The sequence below is a fragment of the Oncorhynchus mykiss genome, chromosome 5 (genome assembly GCF_057628025.1).
Source record: "Oncorhynchus mykiss isolate SJ-2025 chromosome 5, ASM5762802v1, whole genome shotgun sequence".
Lineage (NCBI taxonomy): Eukaryota > Metazoa > Chordata > Actinopteri > Salmoniformes > Salmonidae > Oncorhynchus > Oncorhynchus mykiss.
Window position 1 is genome coordinate 12,922,199 of NC_143026.1, and position 19,728 is coordinate 12,941,926.

Sequence of the window (19,728 nt, forward strand, 5' to 3'; positions counted from 1 at the left end):
GCACTCACACACACACATTGAAGTAAAAGAGAAGTTGAGAAGTAAAACATTTTAATATATAGACTCCCCTAGCCACACACACACACACACACACACCGTTTCTCTTGTACACACAGACCCCTACCACCTAGTTGAAAGAACTCTTGGCCTTGCTGTCTTTCTTTCCTAACCTTGTGCATTTTGTCTGTAATTATCTATCAAGTATCTATATAAATACTATGCTGTGCTGTGCAGCCTTAAGGTGAAGTGCAAGGGGAATGGTTGTCTTTGTTAGTTTGTAAATTGTTGAACACTATATGCACCTGGAGTTTTTCCACATACAAGGCCACAAAGAGCAAATCAAATTTTCCATTAAAATGGTTGTGGGTGAAATAAGTTCTTAACTGTGTTTTTTTACTAACTATTTTCTGTCCTGTTGCATCTGGCAAATTATTATTACGTTTGGTACTATATTCACAAGTATGTGGTACATTTTCTCAACTTTAAGTGTGAAACTCCAAACTGTCACACTTGTAACACAGCCAGTACTTCATTCAAAACCTACCATTGTGCATTCATTTGGATTGTAAACATCTCTCATAACACAACCATTGATTCAAAATACAAAACATAGAACATAGGTTGAATCACCTAAACAAAACCTATTTTCAATTTAGTATTCCTAACAACCTGTTAATCCAAAAGCAAATAATGCTAGATACAGTGTGTGTTTCAAATGGCCCTTAGAAGTGTTGAAAGTAATATGCTACAGTTCTGAAACAGTATATTACAGCAGATTACAGTTTATTACAGCAGATTATAGTAAATTACAGTAGATTACAGTAGATTACAGCAGATTACAGTAGATTACAGTAGATTACAGCATATTACAGTATATTACAGCAGATTACAGTAAATTACAGTAGATTACAGTAGATTACAGTATATTACAGTATATTACAGCAGATTACAGTATATTACAGCAGATTACAGTAAATTACAGTAGATTACAGCAGATTACAGTAGATTACAGCAGATTACAGTATATTACAGCAGATTACAGTAAATTACAGTAGATTACAGTTTTCACATTAGGTAATACATTACCCAACAAAATGTCCATAATATCTATCCAAAGTGTAATCAAAAGTGTGATCAAAGATTTTATTTTTCAGATATAATTGCAATATAGGTGTCCTGTCTGCAATCAGATGTAATAATTTAAATTAAACAAATTAAATTAATAAAAATAAAACATTACATTTAGCACGCATTCATTGGCATCAAGCCTGTCTTGAGTATTTGGCCATAAATTCTCATCCACATTACAGTGAATGTCCTCATTGTTCATGTGTCACAGGAAACAGCTTTTGGCACGGCGAATCCAAGCATAACATTGGCCTGTATTGATGTTGACGCATGCCTCATCCATGGTCAGAAGTAGGGTGGCACGCTCATGGGGATGGCGATCGTACACCTTCTACCTCCGTGCGGAAAATATTCCTCAATAGGGTTGAGGAAAGGAGAGTATGGGGGCAGGTATAGGTTCACGAATCAGGGATGGGCCGGAAACCATGCCTGAACCACTTCTGCATGGTGGAATCTGACATTGTCCCACACAATGACATAGGTGACCCCTTCACCTTGACAGGCCTGCTCAATTTCATTGAGAAACACATTGAGGTGTGCAGCGTTGTAGGATCCAAATAATGACCTACGTCCTACCACACCATCTTCAGAGATAACTGAGCACATGTTTTTCCAGGCACTTGGACGGTTGTCCATTGGCCAATGAGGTTCCGCCCAAGGCGTCAAGTTTTGGCCAGGTTGAAGCCTGTTTCATTAACAAATATATACTTGTGATGGTTCACAGCAGCATCAAGCACCATCACTCTCTAAACACATATTTGGGTTAGTTATTTTTACAGTATAGTTCCAATATGATATTGTGAAGTAGCATGTGCATCAAATTGTAACCATTATACAGTATATAGTGCTGTACCTGAACATACTCAGCCCACAGTTGTTTCCCCCAGTCGTTGTTTAACTCAAAAGGCACCAGATATATATGTTTCATAGATAGCTGGTGCCTCTTCAAAAGGCGTGCAAATGTTGGTAGTCTGATGGATGCCACATTGGCAAAGGTGTCATCGTTCTCCTCAATGGCCTGATTTATTTCGGACAGCCGTATGTCATTCCTGGCTCTCACCATTTCCACCACGGCCCACTCCTGCTGGTCGGTCAGCACATAGCCATGGCCACCACCATGGGGTCTTCTGTCAATTCTGAGGGTAGAACAGAGTATACTGTCAACATATCATACTGTAATAATTCTGGAACATGTTTTGTGAATTGACGTGCGTTCCAATAAATTGTGTAATTTACTGTAAATGTAGTGGTAAAGCATAGTGCATATCCTGCAGATTTACAGGTTTTCTTTGCGAAGTGTTCTCATGATCGAATTAACAGTTGATCTTATCAGTCTCTGACATGTTTTTTTGTTTGGGGGTGGGGCTATATTTTGGTTCCAAGATGGCGTAGCAGTTAGGCGTCCTTTGTCCTCGTCTTGTCCCGTGTATATATATTTTATATATTTTAATATTTTTCTTCGCATATCTTTTTCTATATTTTTTCTAAAACCTCACCTTCAAAACACTCTCCTGCAACCCGCCTCACCAAATGTGGTGGGGATCTGTGTTTTTTCAAAAGTATTATTCACCTCCTATCTGAAATCCACAACAGAAGCTAGCCAGAACTTAGCCAGCTCACTAGCTAACGTTAGTATTCAGCTAACCACGGCTAGCGGTCATCAGCTATCCTTTAGCTCGGAAAGCTATCACCAACTCAGACCAGAGCATACCGGACCTATTTTCTCTCCATATCCCCGGAGTTCTGGACATCGGGCCTTCATGACTGGAATACCGACGTTATCTGCCCGAGGGAGTTATTGTTCAATTTAAATGTTTGAATATGAAATTATTTGTGATGGGATGAAATGTGATTTTAGCTTCTAAAACGTGAGATTTGGGTTTTCATGAGTGAATTAGGCCCGACTCAGTGGCCCGCCCACGTGAAGAGACATAGGTTGTAAACTATGAAACACACCCCTTTTCTCCCTTCCTATATAAAGCCTTGACGACAATATAACCTCCTGTTCCGAGGATGTGATGACGACGGTCCGATGTCAGAATGGTTCAGATAATAGGTACAGAATGAAGCCAACATCAGCATGAGCTTTGGTTGCGAATGGTATGAACTTTGAACTCTTATTCACTACAGAAGGGATGCTTCCTAGCCGTTGAGTTAGCAACAGCAGCTGCAAACGCAGGTTAGGAAGGAACAGACAGAGTATCCCATCTACCACGCAACGACGTTACTACAACGTATCCAATTGACCACCAGAGACATTCTTCAAAGGACAAAGGACTCGGTTTGGCAACACGGCCTTCCATCTACCACCAACCTACCGAAGCGCAGCTCAGAGTAAATATTTATTGCATTTTCCTTTTCCAAATGGGCGGTAATTTAGAATGCATAAGATACTGTATTTACGATAGCACAGCTTCGCCCTTTGTTCCACAGTCTTCCCGCTCTTTCACTCAAACCCAGCCCCTTTTCTTTTGTGTAACAAGTTGTCATATCTGTTCCGCCCGCTAGGGACGTTTTCCTTTATGACGTCATTTGTAATCAAGGTATGATTAATTATGTGTATGTGTAATTCTGTGTGATTAGTTAGGTATTTAGTAAATAAATAATTAAACCCAATTTTGTATTGCTGATTCAACTTGTTAGCCAGGGTTCGTGAAGATAACCAAGAATTTACAACTTTCAGATGAGACTGAATTAAGGTGAAGATTAATATTGACTGCTATTGATGTAAAAAAATTACTAGGTCTTTAAGAGTTTATTCGGAGGATAACAGCTCTATACATTTTATTTTGTGGTGCCCCGACTCTCTAGTTAATTACATTTACATGATTAGCTCAATCACGTAATATTAATTTACGGAGAAATTATTTTATAGAATAGCATGTCATATCACTTAATCCGGCATAGCCAAAGACACGACAACCCTTATGATCACTCGGCTAAGCATGCCTCTCCTTAATGTCAATATGCCTTGTCCATTGCTGTTCTGGGTAGTGTTTATTGGCTTATTTCACTGTAGAGCCTCTAGCCCTGCTCATTATACCTTATCCAACCCTTCAGTTCCACCATCTACACATGCAATGACATCACCTGGTTTCAATGATGTTTCTAGAGACAATATCTCTTTCATCATCGCTCAATCCACTGTATTCACATCCTACCATACCTTTGTCTGTACATTATACCTTGAAACTATTTTATCGCCCCCCCGAAACGTGCTCCCTTTACTCTCTGTTCCGGACGTCCTAGGCGTCCAATTCTCATAGCTTTTAGCAGTACCCATATCCTACTCCTCCTCTGTTCCTCTGGCAATGTAGAGGTGAATCCAGGCCCTAAAACCTAGTGCCTAGCACCACTCCTATTCCCCAGGCGCTCTCTTCTGATGACTTCTGTAACTGTAAAAGCCTTGGTTTCATGCATGTTAACATTAGAAGCGTCATCCCTAAGTTTGTTTTATTCACTGCTTTAGCACACTCTGCCAACCTGGATGTCTTAGCGGTGTCTGAATCCTGGCTTAGGAAGACCACCAATAACTCTGAAATCTCCACCCCTAACTACAACATTTTCAGACGAGATAGAACGGCCAAAGGGGGTGGTGTTGCAAACTACTGCAGAGATAGCCTGCAGAGTTCTGTATTACTATCCAGGTCTGTACCCAAACAATTTGAACTTCTACTTTTAAAAATCCACCTCTCCAAAAACAAGTCTGTCACCGTTGCTGCCTGCTATAGACCACCCTCTGCCCCTAGCTGCGCTCTGGATAGCATATGTGAACTGATTGCCCCCCATCTATCTTCAGAGCTCGTGCTGCTAGATGACCTAAACTGGGACATGCTTAACACCCCGGCCATCCTAAAATCTAAACTTGATGCCCTCAATCTCACACAAATTATCAATGAACCTACCAGGTACCACCCCAAAGCCGTAAACACGGCACCCGCATAGATATCATCCTAACCAACTTGCCCTCTAAATACACCTCTGCTGTTTTAAACCAAGATCACAGCGATCACTGCCTGCATCTGTAATGGGTCAGCGGTCAAACGACCTCCACTCATCACTGTCAAACGCTCCCTGAAACACTTCAGCGAGCAGGCCTTTCAAATCGACCCGGCCCGGGTATCCTGGAAGGATATTGACCTCATCCCGTCAGTAGAGAATGCCTGGTTATTCTTTAAAAATGCCTTCCTCACCATCTTAAATAAGCATGCCCCATTCAAGAAATGTAGAACCAGGAACAGATATAGCCCTTGGTTCTCTCCAGACCTGACTGCCCTTAACCAACACAAAAACATCCTGTCGCGTTCTGCATTAGCATCGAACAGTCCCTGTGAAATGCAACCTTTCAGGGAAGTTAGAAACCAATATACACAGGCAGTTAGAAAAGCCAAGGCTAGCTTTTTCAAGCAGAAATTTGCTTCCTGCTACGCAAATTCAAAAAGGTTCTGGGACCATTCTGGGACCAAAAGTCCATGGAGAATAAGAGCACCTCCTCTCAGCTGCCAACTGCACTGAGGATAGGAAACTTTGTCACCACCGATAAATCCACAATAATTGAGAATTTCAATAAGCATTTATCTACGGCTGGCCATGCATTCCACCTGGCTACCCCTACCCCGGTCAACAACACTGCACCCCCAACAGCAACTCGCCCAAACCTCCCCATTTCTCCTTCTCCCAAATCCAGTTAGCTGATGTTATGAAAGAGCTGCAATATCTGGACCCCCACAAATCAACCAGGCTTGACAATCTGGACCCTTTCTTTCTAAAATTATCTGCAGAAATTGTTGCAACCCCTATTACTAGCCTGTTCAACCTCTCTTTCTTGTCGTCTGAGATTCCCAAAGATGGGAAAGCAGCTGCGGTCATCCCCCTCTTCAAAGAGGAGGACACTCTTGACCCAAACTGCTACAGACCGATATCTATCCTACCCTGCCTTTCTAAGGTCTTCGAAAGCCAAGTTAACAAACAGATCACCGACCATTTCGAATCCCACCGTACCTTCTCCGCTATGCAATCTGGTTTCAGAGCTGGTCATGGGTGCACCTCAGCCACGCTCAAGGTCCTAAACGATATCTTAACCGCCATCAATAAGAAACAATACTGTGCAGTCATATTCATTGACCTGGCCAAGGCTTTCGACTCTGTCAATCACCACATCCTCATCGGCAGATTCAACAGCCTTGGTTTCTCAAATGATTGCCTCGCCTGGTTCACCAACTACTTCTCCGACAGAGTTCAGCGTGTCAAATCGGAGGGCCTGTTGTTCGTGCCTCTGGCAGTCTCTATGGGGGTGCCACAGGGTTCAATTCTTGGGCCGACTCTTTTCTCTGTATACATCAATGATGTCGCTCTTGCTGCTGGTGAGTCTCTGATCCAACTCTACGCAGAGAACACCATTCTGTATACTTCTGGCCCTTCTTTGGACACTGTGTTAACAACCCTCCAGACGAGCTTCAATGCCATACAACTCTCCTTCCGTGGCCTCCAACTGCTCTTAAACGCAAGTAAAACGAAATGCATGCTCTTCAACCGATCGCTGCCAGGACCTGCCCACCCATCCAGCATCACTACTCTGGACGGTTCTGACTTAGAATATGTGGACAACTACAAATACCTAGGTGTCTGGTTAGACTGTAAACTCTCCTTCCAGACTCACATAAAATATCTCCAATCCAAAGTTAAATCTAGAATCGGCTTCCTATTTCGCAACAAGGCATCCTTCACTCATGCTGCCAAACTTACCCTCGTAAAACTGACCATCTTACTGATCCTCGACTTCGGCACCCACCCGTAGCACGCGCTCCAGCAGGTATACAGTGCCTTGCGAAAGTATTCGGCCCCCTTGAACTTTGCGACCTTTTGCCACATTTCAGGCTTCAAACATAAAGACATAAAACTGTATTTTTATGTGAAGAATCAACAACAAGTGGGACACAATCATGAAGTGGAACGACATTTATTGGATATTTCAAACTTTTTTAACAAATCAAAAACTGAAAAATTGGGCATGCAAAATTATTCAGCCCCCTTAAGTTAATACTTTGTAGCGCCACCTTTTGCTGCGATTGCAGCTGTAAGTCGCTTGGGGTATGTCTCTATCAGTTTTGCACATCGAGAGACTGACATTTTTTCCCATTCCTCCTTGCAAAACAGCTCGAGCTCAGTGAGGTTGGATGGAGAGCATTTGTGAACAGCAGTTTTCAGTTCTTTCCACAGATTCTCGATTGGATTCAGGTCTGGACTTTGACTTGGCCATTCTAACACCTGGATATGTTTATTTTTGAACCATTCCATTGTAGATTTTGCTTTATGTTTTGGATCATTGTCTTGTTGGAAGACAAATCTCCATCCCAGTCTCAGGTCTTTTGCAGACTCCATCAGGTTTTCTTCCAGAATGGTCCTGTATTTGGCTCCATCCATCTTCCCATCAATTTTAACCATCTTCCCTGTCCCTGCTGAAGAAAAGCAGGCCCAAACCATGATGCTGCCACCACCATGTTTGACGGTGGGGATGGTGTGTTCAGTGTGATGAGCTGTGTTGCTTTTACGCCAAACATAACGTTTTGCATTGTTGCCAAAAAGTTCCAATTTGGTTTCATTTGACCAGAGCACCTTCTTCCACATGTTTGGTGTGTCTCCCAGGTGGCTTGTGGCAAACTTTAAACGACACTTTTTATGGATATCTTTAAGAAATGGCTTTCTTCTTGCCACTCTTCCATAAAGGCCAGATTTGTGCAATTTACGACTGATTGTTGTCCTATGGACAGAGTCTCCCACCTCAGCTGTAGATCTCTGCAGTTCATCCAGAGTGATCATGGGCCTCTTGGCTGCATCTCTGATCAGTCTTCTCCTTGTATGAGCTGAAAGTTTAGAGGGACGGCCAGGTCTTGGTAGATTTGCAATGGTCTGATACTCCTTCCATTTCAATATTATCGCTTGCAGAGTGCTCCTTGGGATGTTTAAAGCTTGGGAAATCTTTTTGTATCCAAATCCGGCTTTAAACTTCTTCACAACAGTATCTCGGACCTGCCTGGTGTGTTCCTTGTTCTTCATGATGCTCTCTGCGCTTTTAACGGACCTCTGAGACTATCACAGTGCAGGTGCATTTATACGGAGACTTGATTACACACAGGTGGATTGTATTTATCATCATTAGTCATTTAGGTCAACATTGGATCATTCAGAGATCCTCACTGAACTTCTGGAGAGAGTTTGCTGCACTGAAAGTAAAGGGGCTGAATCATTTTGCACGCCCAATTTTTCAGTTTTTGATTTGTTAAAAAAGTTTGAAATATCCAAGAAATGTCGTTCCACTTCATGATTGTGTCCCACTTGTTGTTGATTCTTCACAAAAAAATACAGTTTTATATCTTTATGTTTGAAGCCTGAAATGTGGCAAAAGGTCGCAAAGTTCAAGGGGGCCGAATACTTTCGCAAGGCACTGTATCTCCCTTGTTACCCCCAAAACCAATTCCTCATTTGGCCACCTCTCCTTCCAGTTCTCTGCTGCCAATGACTGGAATGAACTACAAAAATCTCTGAAACTGGAAACGCTTATCTCCCTCACTAGCTTTAAGCACCAGCTGTCAGAGCAGCTCACAGATCACTGCACCTGTACATAGCCCATCTATAAATAGCCCAAACAACTACCTCTTCCCCTACTGTATTTATTTATTTTGCTCCTTTGCACCCCAGTATTTCTACTTTACACACTCATCTACAGTCAAATCTACCATTCCAGTGTTTTAATTGCTATATTGTATTTACTTCGGCACCATGGCCTATTTATTGCCTTCACCTCCCTTATCTCACCTCATTTGCTCACATTGTATATTGACTTATTTTCTACTGTATTATTGACTGTATGTTTGTTTTACTCCATGTGTAACTCCTCCCTCACACTTGTGTAATCAATTTCTATGTTTTTGATAGGAGAGATTCTTCTACAGCTTCTATCAGCACAGTTAGTTTCTGTTATTACCATTTCTCTTATAACTGAAGGATCTTGCGTTTGCAATGCACAAGCATGTATACTGTATGTTTGCGCTGCTATGCTGGTTTTGCTGGTGTGTGTGTGTGGGTGCGTGTATGTATGTACGGGCATGTGTGTGGGTGCATGTGTGTGTGTCTGTGTGTTTGTGTGTGTCTGTGTGTGTGGAAGGGAGTGAGGGGATATGTGTGTGTGTTTTAGGGCTTCTGGAAAGGCCTTATCTGTCCAGCACCTGGGCTGTGAAGACAGGAAAGGGCAGGGGAGAGAGGCAGTCTGCGCTGTACCTAACAACACTGGCCAGACTGCCTGGTACTTCCCAAACTGGGCCAAAACAACAACAAGAGCACATTATAACAATCAGCAATGCGGATACTTTTGTCAATGGTCATCTTTCCTGGAAGTGTGTGTGTGTGTGTGTGTGTGTGTGTGTGTGTGTGTGTGTGTGTGTGTGTGTGTGTGTGTGTGTGTGTGTGTGTACATGTGAATATGCAGGTGTTTGAGGGAGATAGAGTGATGAGTCTACCAACAAAGGCTTGAGGTTCTTCACTATATGCAGTAGATGAATGAAAATCTTTGTATTCTATCACCATGACAACCCTGAATGTCCTCTGTGATCTGGGGAAGAGTTGTCAATCAACATGAAAGGAGACACAAACATTTCCTCTATACTGTACATGGAACATAGTCAATAAACAGTGTAGACATACTCACTTATTCATTCAACACCAAACACACACTTATATATATATATATACATCCAAACGTGCACAAATACATTGCGCACACGCACACAAACACACACGCACCCACTCACTCACTCACTCACACACACACACACACACACACACGCACAAGCACACAAACACACACGCACCCACTCACGGGAATGTCGAGCTTCATCTGTGTCTTCTCTTGCCCCCTGATTGTGATTCATAGTGATATTGGGGGCTGAGAGGTTTAACGTATTATCTTATAGTACAACACTGTACTGTATAGTATCTAACAGTACAACACTGTACTGTATAGTATCTAACAGTACAACACTGTACTGTATAGTATCTAACAGTACAACACTGTACTGTATAGTATCTAACAGTACAACACTCTACTGTATAGTATCTAACAGTACAACACTGTACTGTATAGTATCTAACAGTACAACACTGTACTGTATAGTATCTAACAGTACAACACTGTACTGTATAGTATCTAACAGTACAACACTGTACTGTATAGTATCTAACAGTACAACACTGTACTGTATAGTATCTAACAGTACAACACTGTACTGTATAGTATCTAACAGTACAACACTCTACTGTATAGTATCTAACAGTACAACACTGTACTGTATAGTATCTAACAGTACAACACTGTACTGTATAGTATCTAACAGTACAACACTGTACTGTATAGTATCTAACAGTACAACACTCTACTGTATAGTATCTAACAGTACAACACTGTACTGTATAGTATCTAACAGTACAACACTGTACTGTATAGTATCTAACAGTACAACACTGTACTGTATAGTATCTAACAGTACAACACTGTACTGTATAGTATCTAACAGTACAACACTGTACTGTATAGTATCTAACAGTACAACACTGTACTGTATAGTATCTAACAGTACAACACTCTACTGTATAGTATCTAACAGTACAACACTCTACTGTATAGTATCTAACAGTACAACATTGTATAGTATCTAACAGTACAACACTCTACTGTATAGTATCTAACAGTACAACACTCTACTGTATAGTATCTAACAGTACAACATTGTATAGTATCTAACAGTATAGTGTCTAACAGTACAACATTGTATGGTATATATATATATTTTTTATTTATTTCACCTTTATTTAACCAGGTAGGCCAGTTGAGAACAAGTTCTCATTTACAACTGCGACCTGGCCAAGATAAAGCAAAGCAGTGCGACACAAACAACAACACAGAGTTACACATGGAATAAACAAACGTACAGTCAATAACACAATAGAAAAAAATATATATATACAGTGTGTGCAAATGAGGTAAGATTAGGGAGGTAAGGCAATACATTGGCCGTGGTGGTGAAGTAAATACAATTTAGCAATTAAACACTGGAGTGATGGATGTGCAGAAGATGAATGTGCAACTAGAGATACTGGGGTGCAAAATAAATTAATAAATAACAATATGGGGATGAGGTAGTTGGATGGGCTATTTACAGATGGGCTATGTACAGGTGCAGTGATATGTGAGCTGCTCTGACAGCTGATGCTTAAAGTTAGTGAGGGAGATATGCGTCTCCAGCTTCAGTGATTTTTGCAAATCGTTCCAGTCATTTCAACAGAGAACTGGAAGGAAAGGGGGCCAAATGAGGAATTGGCTTTGAGGGTGACCAGTGCTGCTGGAGCGCGTGCTACGGGTGGGTGCTGCTATGGTGACCAGTGAGCTGAGATAAGGCAGGGCTTTACCTAGCAAAGACTTATAGTTGACCTGGAGAGAGCATACAGGTCGCCAACGAGAGCATACAGGTCGCAGTGGTGGGTGGTATAAGGGGCTTTGGTGACAAAACGGATGGCACTGTGACAGACTGCATCCAATTTGCTGAGTAGAGTGTTGGAGGCTGTTTTATAAATGACATCGCCGAAGTCAAGGACCGGTAGGATAGTCAGTTTTACGAGGGTATGTTTGGCAGCATGAATGAAGGATGCTTTGTTGAAGGATTTCATTTTGGATTGGAGATGCGTAATGTGAGTCTGGAGAGTTTACAGTCTAGCCAGACACCCAGGTATTTGTAATTGTCCACATATTGTAAGTAAGAACTGTCCAGAGTAGTGATGCTGGAGGGGTGGGCAGGTGAGGGCAGCGATCGGTTGAAGAGCATGCATTTAGTTTTACTTGCATTTAAGAGTAGTTGGAGGCCACGGAAGGAGAGTTGTATGGCATTGAAGCTTGTCTGGAGGTTAGTTAACACAGTATTCAAAGAAGGGCCAGAAGTATACAGAATGGTGTCGTTTGTGTAGAGTTGGATCAGAGACTCACCAGCAGCAAGAGTGACATAATTGATGTATACAGAGAAAAGAGTCGGCCAGAGAAGAGTCGGCCACAGAACCCTGTGGCACCCCCATAGAGACTGCCAGAGATCCGGACAGCAGGCCCTCCGATTTGACACACTGAACTCTGTCTGAGAAATAGTTGGTGAACCAGGTCAGGCAGTCATTTGAGAAACCAAGGCTGTTGATTCTGCTGATAAGAATGTGGTGATTGACAGATTCGAAAGCCTTGGCCAGGTCAATGAATATGGCTGCACAGTATTGTCTTTTATCGATGCCGGTTATGATACCATTTAGGACTTTGAGCGTGGCTGAGGTGCACCCACGACCAGCGTGGGAACCAGATTGCATAGCGGAGAAGGTACGGTGGGATTCGAAATGGTTGGTGATCTGTTTGTTAACTTGGCTTTCGAAGACCTTAGAAAGGCAGGGTAGGATAGATATAGGTCTGTAACAGTTTGGGTCTAGAGTGTCACCCCCTTTGAAGAGGGGGATGACCGCGGCAGCGTTACAATCTTTAGGGATCTCAGACGATACGAAAGAGAGGTTGAACAGGCTAGTAATAGGGGTTGCAACCATTGCGGCGGATCATTTTATAAAGAGAGGGTCCAGATTGTCTAGCCGAGATGATTTGTAGGGGTCCAGATTTTGCAACTCTTTGTCACGCCCTGACCGTAGAGATCCTTGTATTCTCTATGTTTGTTTGGTCAGGGTGTGACTGGGAAACTCTAAGTTCTTTTTTCTATGTTTTGGCCGGGTATGGTGCTCAGTCAGGAACAACTATCTATCGTTGTCTCTGATTGAGAATCATACTTAGGCAGCCTTTTCATTCATTTTTGTATTTGTGGGTAGTTGTCTTTGTTAGGGGCATTATAGCCTAAGTAAGCTTCACGGTCATTTCTTTGTTTTGTTGGCGACATTTATCAAATAAAGAAATGTACGCTCACCATGCTGCACCTTGGTCCGATCATTTTCAAGATGACGTTCGTGACACTCTTTCAGAACATCAGCTATCTGGATTTGGAGAAATCTGGAGCTATCTGGAGAAATGGGGAGGCTTGGGCAAGTTGCTGTGGGGGGTGCATGGCTGTTGACCAGGGTAGGGGTAGCCAGGTGGAAAGCATGGCCAGCCATAGAAAAATGCTTATTGAAATTCTCAATTATCGGGGATTTATCGGTGGTGACAGTGTTTCCTAGCCTCAGTGCAGTGGGCAGCTGAGAGGAGGTGTTCTTATTATCTAACAGTAAAACATTGTACTGTATAGTTTCTTATGGTACAACATTGTACTGTATAGTTTCTTATGGTACAACATTGTACTGTATAGTATCTTATAGTCAGGGTTGGGTAGCTTACATTCTAAATGTTATCCGTTACAGTTACCAGTCCAAAATTGTAACTTTTGAATTACCCAAACTCAGTAACGTAATCTGATTACTTTCCCCTTGAGGCATTAGAAGAAGACAGCAATGTAGGTTACCAATTGAACCACATCTATTGCAGGATAAATCAATGTTTATGGGTTGGTTATGTAGGCTTCTTCTAACCCATCGCTTTCTACTACATATAAGATTAAATTATATCTTTACATTAAAAACCAAAGTCTATCAGAATTCCAGTCATTCTAATACATGTTATAACCCTTGATCTTCAAGAATAAGACTTGGAAATATGGATGTATAGATTAGACCAATTGTTTTACCCGAGCATAACCCCAAAACTAAGGACTTATTAGCCGGCCCTACTCTGTTGTTAATGATTTCGTTGTCATGGAGGACTGATTGGGCTCATTGATTCCAGTAGAAATATAAATGCTGCGCTCATGGAATAGCAGGCTTTGAGCACAACTGAAAAGTGCTGTTTACATGTGAAATATTAATGCCATATGCTGCATTAGCTATAGGTCTATTGTTTACCTTTTTTTGATGACACTTTGATATCTGGACAATCCACAGATGAAACAATAACAAAATGGGCTGACCATCCATGATATCAAATGTATTGTTTTAGCCATGTTATGAGGCTATACAGTGTTTGTTTGCATTTACAATGTTTAAAAATATTGGAGAAAAACAAGCTAATATTTTGGGTTCTCATGGAGTGTGACAGTTGAACTAAGGCATTTATAAGTTATATTCTTCAAGAATCAATTGATATACAGTAACAGTCAAAAGTTTGGACACACCTACTCATTCAAGGGTTTTTCTTTATTTTTACTATTTTCTACATTGTAGAATAATAGTGAACACATAAAAACTATTAAATAACACATTTCAAAATATGTTTTATACTTGAGATTCTTCAAAGTAGCCACCCTTTGCCTTGATAACAGCTTTGCACATTCTTGGCGTTATATATATATATATATATATATACATTTACAAGTCCAAAAATGGATGTAGCAACTACAGATGTTCCCTTTAAGTCTATCAAATGTGTCCATTAGGCCTATGGGATAAAAAACATCAGCATGAATTAGACTGGGCAATAAAAGCTCCACATTTATTCCATTGGCTGGGATCTGCACTGTGCAGCTGTTGCAAGAGAGCATTTTTCGCTGGCTGTCCACTGATTTCAAAGACAATGATTGATAGGCAGCTTAAACTTCTTGAATTCAATAAGTATTGGGTTCAAATACACATTTACAGTGGCTTGTGAAACTATTTACCCCCTAGGCATTTTTCCTGTTTTGTTGCCTTACAACCTGGAATTAAAATGGATTTTTGGGGGGTTTGTATCATTTGATTTACACAACATGCCTACCACTTTGAAGATGAAAAATATGTTTTATTGTGAAACAAACAAGAAATCAGACAAAAAAAAACAGAAAACTTGTGTGCATAACTATTCACCCCCCCAAAGTCAATACTTTGTAGAGCTACCTTTTGCAGCAATTACAGCTCCAAGTCTCTTGGGGTATGTCTCTATAAGGTTGGCACATCTAGTCACTGGGATTTTTGCTCATTCTTCAAGGCAAAACTGTTCCAGCTCCTTCAAGTTGGATGGGTTCCGCTAGTGTACAGCAATCTTTTAATCATACCAGATATTCTCAATTGGATTGAGGTCTGGGCTTTGACTAGGCCATTCCAAGACATTTAAATATTTTTTAAATACTGCTAAAGTGTTGCTTTAGCAGTATGCTTAGGGTCAATGTCCTGCTGGAAGGTGAACCTCCATCCCAGTCTCAAATCTCTGGAAGACTGAAACAAGTTTCCATCAAGAATTTCCCTGTATTTAGCATCATCCATCATTCCTTCAATTCTGACCAGTTTCCCAGTCCCTGCCGATGAAAAACATCCCCACAGCATGATGCTGCCACCACCATGCTTCACTGTGGGGATGGTGTTCACGGGGTGATGAGAGGTGTTGGGTTTGCGCCAGACATAGTGTTTTCCTTGATGGCCAAAAAGCTCAATTTTAATCTCATCTGACCAGAGTACATTCTTCCATAATTTTGGGGAGGCTCCACAGGCCTTTTGGCGAACACCAAACATGTTTGCTTATTTTTTTCTGGACACTCTTCCGTAAAGCCCAGCTCTGTGGAGTGTACGGCTTAAAGTGGTCCTATGGACAGATACTCAAATCTCCGCTGTGGTGCTTTGCAGCTCCTTCAGGGTTATCTTTGGTCTCTTTGTTGCCTCGCTGATTAATGCCCTCCTTGCCTGGTCCGTGAGTTTGTGTGGGCGGCCCTCTCTTCGCAGGTTTATTATGGTGCCATATTCTTTCCATTTTTTTATAATGGATTTAATGGTGCTCCTTGGGATGTTCAAAGTTTCGGATATTTTTTTATATTTTTTTACCCCCTTTTTTCTTCCCAATTTTGTGGTATCCAATTGGTAGTAGTTCCTGTCTTGTCTCATTGCTGCAACTTCCGTACGGACTCGGGAGAGGCGAAGGTCGAGAGCCATGTGTCCCCCGAAACACAACCCAACCAAGCCGCACTGCTTCTTTTAAAAAATAAAAAAAAAGTATTTTTTATTTTACCCCTTTTTCTCCCCAATTTCGTGGTATCCAAGTGTTGTAGTAGCTACTATCTTGTCTCATCGCTACAACTCCCGTACGGGCTCGGGAGAGACGAAGGTTGAAAGTCATGCGTCCTCCGATACACAACCCAACCAAGCCGCACTGCTTCTTAACACAGCACACATCCAACCCGGAAGCCAGCCGCACCAATACGCCGGAGGAAACACTGTGCACCTGGCCACCTTGGTTAGCGTACACTGCGCCCAGCCCGCCACAGGAGTCGCTAGTGCGCGATGAGACAAGGACACCCCTACCGACCAAGCCCTCCCTAACCCGGGCGACGCTAGGCCAATTGTGCGTCGCCCCACGGACCTCCCAGGTGCGGCCGGTTACGACAGAGCCTGGGCGCGAACCCAGGGACTCTGATGGCACAGCTGGCGCTGCAGTACAGCGCCCTTAACCAAGCCGCACTGCTTCTTGACACAATGCACATCCAACCCAGAAGCCAGCCGCACCAATGTGTCGGAGGAGACACCATACACCTAGCGTCCTGGTCAGCGTGCACTGCGCCCGGCCCGCCACAGGAGACGCTAGTGCGCAATGAGACAAGGATATCCCCTCCGGCCAAACCCTCCCTAACCCGGACGATGCTGGGCCAATCGTGCGCCGCCCCATGGGCCTCCCGGTCGCGGCCGGCTGCGACAGAGCCTGGGCTCGAACCCAGGATATTTTTTTGGTAACCCATCCCTTCTCCACAACTTTGTCCCTGACCTGTTTGGAGAGCTCCTTGGTCTTCATAGTGCTGCTTGCTTGGTGGTGCCCCTTGCTTAGTGGTGTTGCAGACTCTGGGGCCTTTTAGAACAGGTGTATATATACTAAGATCGTGTGACAGATCATGTGACACATAGATGGACTTTATTTTACTAATTATGTGACTTCTGAAGGTAATTGGTTACACCAGATCTTATTTAGGGGCTTCATAGCAAAGGGGTGAATACATATGCACGCACCACTTTTATGTTTTGAATTTATTCTTATTTTTTAAATTTCACTTCACCAATTTGGACTATTTTGTGTATGTCCATTACATGAAATCCAAATAAAAATCTATTTAAATTCCAGGTTGTAATGCAACAAAATAGGAAAAATGGCAAGGAGGGTGAATACTTTTGCAAGGCACTGTAGATTTGTGAACAGCCATCCACAACAACCACAATCCGTAAGGCGCAAATAGCTAAATGAGAGCAACAGTGTGTTTCACATCAATGCGCTACGTAGATAACAATAATAAGTGATATCCGTCTCGCCGTAGACTACACCACTGCTGTCATCCTTACCTCCAAGCGTTTATTCAAGTTGGATGTTCTTTGGATACCGACAGCAGTCACACTATTGGAAGACATGGCTTGGACTGTAGTCTACAAAAGCCTATTTCTGCTCTTTTCCCGCAATCCATCAAACCCATTTGGTGTGTCATCGTAGTGGTCTTTGACTTGTGGTCAGACTCGCTCAGGTGGAACAAATTTAAATTAGCACCTTTTTACAATGCTGATTTGAATGTTGTTGAGGAAAGTGTCAAATACTCAAAGATGATTTTTTCCAAACCTCCTTTCTGAATTTAAAAGTCATCCTCTAAGTAATAATTTAGTTTTTCAAAAGTATCTGTAATCTGAGTACAATATTTTTGCTGGTAACGTAACGGATTACAGTTACCGTTTTTTGTAATCCCTTACATGTAATCCGTTACTCCTCAACCCTGTTTATAGTACAACATTGTACTCTATAGTATTTTATAGTACAACATTGTACTGTATAGTATCTTATTTATTTATTTGATTTAACCTTTATTTAACCAGGTAAGACCCATTGAGGTTAAAAACCTCTTTTGTGAGAGCGACCTGGCAAGAAGGCAAAACAGGGAAATAGTAGTGTGTACATAAAATATTATATTACAGAAAAATACTAAATACACACAAAAGACCAAGTGTCACAAGTTACAGATACAATTGAAGATTAGAAACAACTGCAGCTATCACAATTAGTGTTGTGATCAGAGTCTTAATAACAGACAAGGACACTAACTACCCTAACTTTATTATCTTTTGAAGCATGTTCCAGGATGAAGGGGCATTATGGGAAAAATATTGTTTCCCCATCTCAGGTCTAGCCTTAGGAACAGGCAAGGGCAGCAGCGACTGTGAACGAAGACTGTATTGAGTGACTGATCTGGTCAGTAAAGAACAGAGGAAACAAAGGGAGTTGTCCTTATAAATGCTTCGTACACAAAAATGTACCAGCGCTTTAGCCTCCTGGTGTAGAGAGAGGTCCATTGCACAATAGTATACAGATCACAGTGATGGGTGAGTGGTTTAGCTTTGTAATAAATAATAAAGCACCATGATACACTGTGTCCAGAGTTTTTAAGGTCCTTGCTGAGGTCTGCATATAGACAATATCACCATAATCCAGCACTGATAAAAAAAAAAGTTATTTGAACAAGATACTTTCTGACTAACATTGAAAAGCAAGAATTGTTCCTAAAATATAATCCTAATTTCAAATTCAGTTTCTTGGTCAAGTTTGTATTTTACAGTAGTACAACATTGTGCCGTATAGTATTTTATAGTACAAAATTGTACTGTATTGTACGTTATAGTACAACATTGTACTGTTTACTATCTTAAAGTACAACATTGTACTGTGTATTATCTAACAGTACAACATTGTGCTGTGTAGTATCTAACAGTACAACACTGTACTGTATAGTATTTTATAGTACAACACTACATGTACTGTAACCATAACCTCTGGTAGGCTGAAACATAGAAATAGAATCTTAGAGGTTCCAAGCCCTTTCTATAGATTATATTTCTATGGGCTGGAATCTGTGCTCACATTCACAGAGAAGACATTCTCAAGACCATGACAGACAGCCCATTGTTTGCCTAGTAACTGTCCCTGTCCCTGTCCCATTTAATTTATTTAGGGTATGTTTAATTGTGGATGACCTATGCTCCCCAAACAGCAAAAGTGTTTAAGTAAGTCAAGTATATAAAATTTAGTTTGAGTTGCCAATCACTTTTGCACAGTGATTCTGAATATGAGCTTAGATGATTTGTGCTTCTACGTCTGCATTGCTTGCTCTTTGGGGCTTTAGGCTGAGTATCTGTAAAGCCCTTTGTGACAACTGCTGATGTAAAAAGGGCTTTATAAAATACAACTGATTGATTGATATTCAAAATAGGTATCTTTCTCTCACACAGGGTTCCCATACCCATATTTTTTTAAATCAAAGGGTCGTTGATTATGACACGTAAAAAAATCAGGCTAGGGCAAGCCATGTATCTTCACACATTAAAATATTATGCTACCTACTTTGGACTGCTATCGCATATTGCCCCCTCCTGGATTTACAAGATAATTAGCACTATTATAAGGTTTATAATATGTTATCTGTCTCTATGTAGGACATTTGAACAGAAACTGTATGTTATTTAGTCTGAATAATCATGAGCTAATGCATTATACCTGCAGGCTAAAGTTTTATCATAATTCCAATCCTAGCCAAAACACCTGTAGTCTCCAAATCTCGCTAT